Source organism: Bubalus bubalis, chromosome 22, assembly GCF_019923935.1.
Source record: "Bubalus bubalis isolate 160015118507 breed Murrah chromosome 22, NDDB_SH_1, whole genome shotgun sequence".
Lineage (NCBI taxonomy): Eukaryota > Metazoa > Chordata > Mammalia > Artiodactyla > Bovidae > Bubalus > Bubalus bubalis.
This window is the reverse complement of record NC_059178.1, coordinates 40,487,837-40,496,791: the sequence shown is the minus strand read 5'-3', so window position 1 is coordinate 40,496,791 and position 8,955 is coordinate 40,487,837.

Genomic DNA, 8,955 nt, shown 5'->3' with positions numbered 1-8,955 from the left:
GCTAAGTAATTCATTTTAAGTAATGGGTGGGGCCTCTGGTAAGAGACGAGGGCAGGACCAGTGCTCAGAGAAGGGGTATGGGGCTGATCAGGATGAGAAAATACTATCCCTGGAGCATGGCACTAGCCCTCAGTATTAAAGGGAAGAACCCCACTATTTGGGGAGACATATGTCAGCATTTGGGGGCATATTTGTAATGTTAAGTTCATGTTTATATAACATGAATGGGTTTAAGGAGTAATTCCAGAAACCATGTTTTTGCTGTTATTTAGTCTCCGAGTCATGTCCAACTCTTTGTGACCCCATGGACTGTAGCCCACTAGTCTCCTCTGTCCATGGGATTCCCCAGGCAAGAGTACTGGAGTAGGTTGCCAATTCTTTCTCCACCAGTAAACACAGAGGCCCTTAAAACTATTTTCTCTCATTCAGACTTTGCAAAGCAATATTACCTATTGAGGTCAAAATTCAGAGAGGAGACTGCATGAGCCTGGGGCTGCCAGGTGTGACTGTGTGACAAGTGCAATGCCCGACTAGAGGGGTTGCCATCATCTCATAGCTGATATAAAAGGTGCATCCGGAGTTGGGCTGTGTGCAGCCTGCCCACGGGTACACGGTAACTAGGGCAGGCCCGCAGCACGCTGGTATAGTAAGGCCCTCAGCAGATCATCACTGCGGGGCGTGCAAAGCCCCGAAAACAATGATGGAGAAGAAACTGTTTCTGCCCAAGTGAGCCTAAAATCCACACTACACAATGTGTCCTGTGATGGAAGAAACAGGTGGCTGGGAGCATGTCCTTCAGGGACATCTCACTTGGTTTAAAGGTGGGAACAGAGAGATCAGAGGTGATTTCTTGGAGGTGACGTCCAAAGAACAAATCCAGATAAGACTGTGACCCTCTCCGAGGGGCTCCATCGACTTCTGGTAGCCCTGGGCTATTTTGGCCTGCATACCTCTATAGTCTGGGACAGGCACTGCATGCTCTGCTCCTCTCCTGGTGGCTGGGAGTTGGGGATTTTGAGGGTCTTGACTGCAGCTTCAAGATTTGTGTCAAGGAGTCCCATACCAATTGGAGCAGCCACTGGCCATACAGAGAGCAATGCCCATTGTACTTTACACAAGTTATCAAGAGAAGACAGACAGCGTGTCCTCCATCCTATAGCATGATCCCAACACACACCATTCTTCCTGAGACTGATGAGACGATTGAGTAGATAACATTGTATCTCAGGTGAGATGGAGTAGCTTAAAAACTCGTCAAGTTGAGCCTTGAACATGGGGGCTGGGGGGAGGGGTGGCCCACCCACACGCCATTGAAAATCTGCATATAACTTTACAGGAAGCCCTCCAGATGCATGGTTCCACATCTGTAGATTCAGTCAGCCCAGACTGTATTGTTTTCTTGTTCAGTTACTAAGACGTGTCCGACTCTTTGTGACCCCGTGAATGGCAGCATACCAGGCCTCCCTGTCGATCACCAACTCCTGGAGTTTACTCAAACTCATGTCCATCAAGTCACAGATGCTATCCAACCATCTCATCCTCTGTCGTCCCCTTTTCCTCCTGCCCTCAGTCTTTCCCAGCATCAGGGTCTTTTCTAATGAGTCGGCTCTTCACATCAGGTGGCCAAAGTATTGGAGTTTCAGCTTCAGCATCAGTCGTTCCAATGAATATTCAGGGTTGATTTCCTTTAGGATTGATTGGTTTGGTCTCCTTGCTGTCCAAGGGACTCTCAAGGGTTTTCTCCAGCACTGCAGTTCGAGAGCATCAATTCTTCAGTGCTCAGCCTTAGTACTGTAGTATGTATTTATCCAAAAAAACCCCCAAAATCCTTGTGTAAGTGGCCCCACACAGTTCAAACCCACGTTGTTCAAGGTCAATTGTATTTATTCTTTTTATTTAACATTTACTAATTTGGCTGTGCTAGGTCTTAGTTGTGGCACACAGGATCTAGTTCCCTGCCCAGGGATTCAGCCCAGGCCCCCTGCTTTGGGAGCGTGGAGTCTTAGCCACTGGACCACTAAGGAAGTCCCAACTGTATTTATTCTTAATTATGTCTTAACTGGGATCGAGACCCTGGCTAAAAATACTTAATTGGCGGTCACAGTGAGGGCACCAGCAGCTTTCACCAAAGGAAAGGTGGCATCGGTGAGGGACACGGGAGCCACGGGTACCAGCAAGAAGGCTGCAGAGGAAGTCCATAGAAAGGCCTCATGCTACAGCAGATGTGCCTGCAAATTCTCAATAAAAACTGGGGAGGGGACTTAGGGAAGGCTGAGGCCCTGCCTCCACATGAAAGCCATAGTAGAATACGGGTCATCAGTGTTCACATATCTCCTCTCCAGCATGTGTGAGCCACATCCAGGGGCTTCCCAGGCAGCTCAGTAAAGAACCCGCCTGCCAAAGCAAGGAGACACAGGTTCAGCTTCTGGGTCAGGAAGATCTCCTGGAGGAGGAAATGGCAACCCACTCCAGTATTCTTGCCTGGAGAATCCCAGGGACAGAGGAGCCCGGCCAATGGCTGAGCACACACAGAAGCCACAGCCGTGGCAGGGCCTGGAGCCCTTGCACGCGCCCACGGTGTGCAGTGATGGCTCTGCACAGTGGGCGTGGGCCAGGTTTCTTCCCAGTCTCAAGCTTTTTGCTCCCTTGAGTGGTTGTGCGCCTGCATTTCTCCCCTTCTTGTTCCTCATCATCTCCTGCTGCTCAGCCACTCGATCCTCGATAGCTCTAGTCACTGCCACAGACAGCTTCTGTCCAGCTGAGAAGACAAATCTAATGTCTGTTCCCCATCTAGACTGGGGGCTCCCTGAGAGCAGGGAGTACTCTTGTTTTGTTTGTCCTTGGCTCCATCCTCAGGGCTGGACACATTACAACCGCTTCGTAGATACTGGATGACTAACAGTGATGGGAACACAGAACAGAGCTTTTAACCAAACCAGAGACATGGGGAGGGCTAAAATAATAGAACGTCAGCCAAGACAGGAAGGGTGAGTGGAAAGAAATGAGGGTGGGGTGGGGAGAAAAGCAACTTCCAGGGAGAAGTAGTAGCAACGTGGGTGAAGGCCCTGAGGGAGGAGGGAATACAGCTGATTGGTAGAACCAAGAAAAAAGTGAAAACTGGACTGGAGGGTAGGGAGCTGGTGAGAGGCAAGGTTAGAGAAGGGGGTAGCTCCCTGAAGGCCTGTTAACCCATGCTGTGGACACTGGACTTCACTCTAGGGACCAGGGGAAGCCACCAAAGGGTTTCAAGCAGAGGGCATGATAACACAGGCACATCTGTACTGTACAAAAGGTCAAGTGGAATTGCATGCGGGGATTGGGTTGGAGGGACCACAGGAATCCAAAAGATAAAAGGCATTATGGGAGTCCTAGAGATAGAGGCAGAGAAGGCAATGGCAACCCGCTCCAGTACTCTTGCCTGGAAAATCCCATGGACAGAGGAGACTGGTAGGCTGCAGTTCATGGGGTCACGAAGAATCAGACACGACTGAGTGACTTCACTTTCATTTTTCACTTTCATGCATTGGAGAAGGAAATGGCAACCCACTCCAGTTTTCTTGCCTGGAGACTCCCGGGGATGGGGGAGCCTGGTGGGCTGCCATCTATGGGGTCACACAGAATCAGACATGACTGAAGTGACTTAGCAGCAGCAGCAGCAGCAGCAGCAGAGAGAGACGATGGTGGCTAGAATGCGGTTACAGTGTGGAGGTGGCCAAAGAGGAGGAGTCAAGGATGACGTCCAGGTTTCCAGTTTGAACAACTGGTGGATAATGGTGGCATTTACTGCGATAGGAAACAGTAGGGAGGAGTGTGCTTTGGAGGAGCAGGGAGGAAGACAAATTCTGTTTTTGCCATGTTGACTGTGAGATGACTGTAGGTATCATCATTGTTGAATATGAATTCATATCCAGGTGGGGAATTTTATATCTGGATATGCATCTTTGTAGAAAGACCCAGATAAAAGATGTAAATCTGAAAGTCATCTTCATTTAGATGGCACCTGAACCCCCTGTGAATTTGTGAAATGTTTGGGGAGAGTACAAAGTGTGGAGGGCAGAGGGCCTTTAACCAAGCAGTGAGGAACTATTAAGTAAGGACTGAGCAGGAGGAGCTGATTCCAAACCTGACTGATCTTTAGAATCACCTGGGAAATTTTAAAAGCCTACCTGCTGGAGGAGGAGTATATCTAGTGTGGTGGACGTGTGCTCAGTTGTGTCTGACTCTTTGCGACCCCAAGGACTGCAGCCTGACAGGCTCCTCTGTCCATGGGATTCTTCAGGTAAGAATACCTGCGTAGGTTGCTATTTCCTTCTCCAGGGGATCTTCCCAACCCAGGGATCACACCAGTGTCTCTGGAGCCTTCTACCCTGGCAGGCAAATTCATTACCACTTGGGCCACCTGGGAAGTCCAGGGAGCATGTCTACATAACCTATATTTTGAAAAAAGTATAGTGTGATTAGAAACCATTTGGTAAAAGAAAAAAACTGTCAAAGAAAGGATCCGTGGTTAGGAAAAAGGGGGAAAAAAAAAAAGGATGGTGATGTTTCAGAGTCCCAAGGGAAGGAATTCAGGAAGAAAGGAGGAGACAAAATCAGGACTGAATTTTGTGCTAGGAAGCCAGATGGTGAGGTACCCACTTGTCTGACTCCTCAAAAGCAGGGGATAGGTGTTTGAACTCAGTAAACATTTATGATTTAGGGGATTATGGGAATGTGCCCAGCAGAGCACGCTGTGCTCGATGCCCTCTGGGAGGCATGCACAGGGTGGGCACAAGGCAGGGGAGGGAAAAGGAAGGGGCATCAGGTGGCAGGGAGCTTTTCACTGGAAGTAGCATCTGAACTGCAGCATTCTTAGGAAATAGTGGAAATGAAATTATGGAGAATTATCAGAATGAATGTACACTCTAGGCAAGAATTAGACCCACCCAGAGCACAGAGAATTAAATGTTCGGTATGAAACAAGAGAAGCGGGCAGAGGCAGTTATTAGGAACTGTACGCTGTTGTTCAGTGTGTCTGACTCTCTGAAACACCATGGACTGCAGCAAGCCAGGCTCCCCTGTCCATCACCAACTCCCAGAGCTTGCACAAACTCATGTCATGGAGTCGGTGATGCCATCCAATCATCTTGTCCTCTGTCACCCTCTTCTCCTCCTGCATTCGATCTTTCCCAGCATCAGGGTCTTTTCCAATGAGTTGGCTCTTTGCATCAGGTGGCCAAAGTATTTGAGCTTCAGCATCAGTCCTTCCAATGAATACTCCAGACTGACTTCCTTTAAGATTGACTGGTTGGATCTCCTTGCAGTCCGAAGGACTCTCAAGAGTCTCCTCCAACACCACAGTTCAAAAGCATCAATTCTTCAGCACTCAGCGTTCTTTATGGTCCAACTGTCACATCCATACATGACCACAGGAAAAACCATAGCTTTGACTAGATGGACCTTTGTTGGCAAAGTAATGTCTCTGCTTTTTAATATGCTGTCTAGGTTGGTCATAACTTATCTTCCAAGGAGCAAGCATCTTTTAATTTCATGGCTGCAGTCACCATCTGCAGTGACTTTGGAGCCCAAGAAAATAAAGTTTGTCACTGTTTCCTCTTTTTCCCCATCTATTTGCCATGAAGTGATGGGACCAGATGCCATGATCTTAGTTTTCTGAATGTTGAGCTTTAAGCCAAATTTTTCACTCTCCTCTTTCACTTTCATCAAGAGCTTCTTTAGTTCTTCTTTGCTTTCTGCCATAAGGGTGGTATCATCTGCATATCTGAGGTTATTGATATTTCTCCCAGCAATCTTGATTCCAGCTTGTGCTTCATCCAGCCCGGCATTTTGCATGATGTACTCTGCATATAAGTTAAATAAGCAGGGTGACAATATACAGCCTTGACGTACTCCTTTCTGAATTTGGAACCAGTCCATTGTTCCATATCTGGTTCTAACTGTTGCTTCTTGACCCGCATACAGGTTTCTCTGGGGCAGGTAAGGTGGTTTAGTATTCCCATCTCTTTAAAAATTTTCTACACTTTGCTGTGATCCACATAGTCAAAGACTTTGGTGTAGTCAATGAAGCAGACGTTTTTCTGGAATTCTCTTGCTTTTTCTATGATCCAGTGGATGGTGGCAGTTTGATCTCTGGTTCCTCTGCCTTTTCTAAATCCAGTTTGAACATCTGGGAGTCCTCAGTTAATGTACTATTGAAGCCTTTCTTGGAGAATTTTAAGCATTACTTTGCTAGCATGTGAAATGAGTGCGGTAGTTTAGTTGTGTGGTAGTTTGAACATTCTTTAGCATTGCCCTTCTTTGGGACTGGAATGAAAACTGACCTTTTCCAGTCCTGTGGCCACTGCTGATTTTCCAAAATTGATGGTATATTGAGTGCAGCACTTTCACAGCATCATCTTTTTGGATTTGAAAAGCTCAGCTGGAATTCCATCACCTCCATAAGAACCTTATATGCCAAAGTAAAAGGCCACTGAAGAACACAGGTGACGTGATTAGCTCTGTGATCTAGTCAGATCATTCTGGAAACCAGTATGAAGGGTGGTCTGCGGTCAGGGTGGTATCTGAAAAGACAAAAGTTCAAACTGACATAAAGGGGCTTTGTGAGATAACAGTGTAAATCCAATATAAAATAAAAATTAAAAAAAAAAGTTAAAACAAAACAAAACAAAAAGAGTGTGTATGTTGCAAGGATCCAGATGAGGGTCAATGGATTCCCCAGGATAGGAACAGAAGTGAGGGGGTCGTTACCCAGAATGAGAAGAGAATGGACCCAGGAGGCCAGGATCACTACCTAGGTTCTGGCTTAGGTGACAAGCCTGCTGGAGGTGTTAGTTACTGAAATAAGGAATGAGGAAGACTAAATCTAGGTGGAGAGGGGGTGCAGATTGGAGCACACAAGGGAACATTTCAACAGTGGTAAGCTATTCTTTTCTCTAAAGGAGAAAAGATGTCAGTAACATTACTACTAGTTTCCTAACTCTTCTTTCTCTCACCTTTTAAGTCATTTTGCAGCCTATTTCTTTCAAATATCCAGATTCACCAATATCCCTTTCCTCTATCAGAAAACAGCAGCTTCAACGAGTTACTACAAGGTTTTTAATTACTTCATTCAGTTTTAATTACTTCATTACATTCAGTTTTTAATTACTTCATTACAAAAATACGTATAATGTAACAATGACTTGCAAGGTACTTGTAAACCTGGGAAGGAAAAGTGAGGAGAACATAACTGGTTTCCCCTCATACAGCTTGTGTTCAGCAGAAGCCAAATAAATTAGCCTACCAATTATAAACCAGGTAACTTATGTCATGAAACTTTGAAGACATATAAAGTAGTACATGGTTAGTAACTGAGGGGGGCAGGGGGGTGGTGGTGTTCCACTTAAGTTTATAAACAGGTTTTAGCAGATCTGTGAACTTTTTAATGTTTGCTTGTACACTTGACATGGACCTAACAGAAGCAGAAGATATTAAGAAGAGGTGGCAAGAATACACAGAAGAACTGTACAAAAAAGATCTTCATGACCCAGATAATCACGATGGTGTGATCCCTCACCTAGAGCCAGACATCCTGGAATGTGAAGTCAAGTGGGCCTTAGGAAGCATCGCTATGAACAAAGCTAGTGGAGGTGATGGAATACCAGTTGAGCTATTTCAAATCCTGAAAGATAATGCTGTGAAAGTGCTGCACTCAATATGCCAGCAAATTTGGAAAACTCAGCAGTGGCCACAGGACTGGAAAAGGTCAGTTTTCATTCCAATCCCAAAGAAAGGCAATGCCAAAGAATGCTCAAACTACTGCACAATTGCACTCATTTCACACGCTAGTAAAGTAATGCTTAAAATTCTCCAAGCCAGGCTTCAGTAATACGTGAACCACGAACTTCCAGATGTTCAAGCTGGATTTAGAAAAGGCAGAGGAACCAGAGATCAAATTGCCAACATCTGCTGGATCATCAGAACAGCAAGAGAGTTCCAGAAAAACATATATTTCTGCTTTATTGACTATGCCAAAGCCTTTGTGTGGAAAATTCTGAAAGAGATAGGAATACCAGACCACCTGACCTGCCTCTTGAGAAACCTGTATGCAGGTCAGGAAGCAACAGTTAGAACTGGACATGGACCAACAGACTGGTTCCAAATAGGAAAAGGAGTACGTCTAAGAGTCTTGCTTACAATGCAGGAAACCTGGGTTCGATCCCTGGGAGGATAGTCTGGAGAAGGAAATGGCAACCCATTCCAGTACTCTTGCCTGGAAAACCCCATGGACAGAGGAGCCTGGTAGGCTGCAATCCATGGGGTCGCAAAGAGTCGGACACGACTGAACGACTTCACTTTCACTTTATTTAACTTATATGCAGAGTACATCATGAGAAATGCTGGGCTGGAAGAAGCACAAGCTGGAATCAAGATTGCTGGGAGAAATATCAATAACCTCAGATATGCAAATGACACCACCCTTATGGCAGAAAGCAAAGAACTAAAGAGCCTCTTGATGAAAGTGAAAGAGGAGAGTGAAAAAGTTGGCTTAAAGCTCAACATTCAGAAAACGAAGATCATGGCATCTGGTCCCATTACTTCATGGGAAATAGATGGGGAAACAGTGGAAACAGTGTCAGACTTTATTTTGGGAGGCTTCAAAATCACTGCAGATGGTGATTGCAGCCATGAAATTAAAAGATGCTTACTCCTTGGAAGGAAAGTTATGACCAACCTAGACAGCATATTAAAAAGCAGAGACATTACTTTGCCAACAAAGGTCCGTCTAGTCAAGGCTATGGTTTTTCCAGTGGTCATGTATGGATGTGAGAGTTGGACTGTAAAGAAAACTGAGCACCAAAGAATTGATGCTTTTGAACTGTGGTGTTGGAGAAGCCTCTTGAGAGTCCCTTGGACTGCAAGGAGATCCAACCAGTCCATCCTAAAGGAGATCAGTCCTGGGTGTTCATTGGAAGG